This window comes from Acyrthosiphon pisum, chromosome A1, assembly GCF_005508785.2.
Source record: "Acyrthosiphon pisum isolate AL4f chromosome A1, pea_aphid_22Mar2018_4r6ur, whole genome shotgun sequence".
NCBI classification, from domain to species: Eukaryota; Metazoa; Arthropoda; class Insecta; order Hemiptera; family Aphididae; genus Acyrthosiphon; species Acyrthosiphon pisum.
The window spans coordinates 111,451,203-111,452,697 of record NC_042494.1 but is presented as its reverse complement, the minus strand read 5'-3'; positions in this window follow the sequence as shown (position 1 = coordinate 111,452,697).

The window sequence follows — 1,495 nt, the reverse complement described above, 5'->3', positions numbered from 1 at the left end:
GATATTATAATGAAAGCATAATAATATACATAAAATAACGGAACTTGGTGATCCGTGCAGGTGCAGCGATGGCGGTGGTAGGTACCTAAATAGTTAATGGCTGAGTACTTATAATTTAGGTATAATAAATCAGGTATTCAGGTGAATGGGTGAAAGAAGTTCGTTTGCGGAACAACCCGAACAGGTGTTCTTGTTGATTGGATGGACTAGTGATAGTCACCGACGATAGATCAGTATAGTTGGTGGGGGGGAGAGGAAATAGGACAACTTACTTACTTATTTTACAATCGTCTGAAATTTCAATGTTATCGTCATCATCATTATAAATTATAATATTAATATACGTCATACCTACTATTCAGAAAATCCGTTCTCGTCCAACGGCTCCCGTCCTACGTACCGTTGTATTTTTTTCGTCGTCATTATTATATTGTATATTAAATGGTCGTTCGTTATTACTTATTATATTTATTTGGTTTTTATTTTCAGGGTCGTTTAATTAGACGGAAACACGATTTTTCGTCGTTGGCCATTGTTTCGGAGCCGTAGGTACCACGCTATACTTACTATAATAGTACTATAGGTACTATTATATTTATTTATTTACTACTATTGTATACCTATAGCATATATAGTGTCTAATATATATATTTATTAATATTATAAGTTTTAACTATTCTGTCTACCTATATTGTGTATTTACGCCTAATAATATATTAATATGCAATATGCATAATATTACGATAGTATACCTCTTACCCACACAGCATTTTAATATTTCCCAACTATGGTATAAATATTTTCAGAAAAACAATATAGTTGTCAAAATATTTGAAAAAGTTGCGTAAATAATAAGGAAATATTTTATTTATATTTTTTGGCCAAGAAGTTCACTTTTGAAAAATATTTTCTAAAAAACATTAACAAAACATTTTAATCATATTTTTTTTAAAAACATTTTCATGGAAACATTATAAAAATATTAAGTCAACATTTTTGTGCAATATTTTATTATTTTATGAGAATAAAATATTTATACAATATTATTAGTCAAATATTCATTATTCAAGCACTCCAAAATATTCACAAAATATTATCATTTCCCAAATGCTATGTGGGTTAATTCGCTTTCCGCATTTCTAATTAAAAAAAAATCTCGACTATACAATAATTAAAGACCCCATCGCACACCGTATTATAATATAATTTATACATGAAAGTAGGTACTTATATATTTTAATATATGTTTATTTTACGTATTGCGTAATAGCTAATTACATTATCGTATTTATAGATAAGTGCCGAAGCCAGGGGATGTTCTCACCGAGCCCCTAATTTGTTTTTTTAATTTTTGGTTATTTAGATTATAATGACATTTACAGGTACATCCATGATAAATTATCCATCATAACCGCAATTACAAAAAACCCTTTTTTTATACATAAAGCTGCTAAAGCCAAGGTTTGTCGAATTTTAGTATATACGGAGCGCTAGA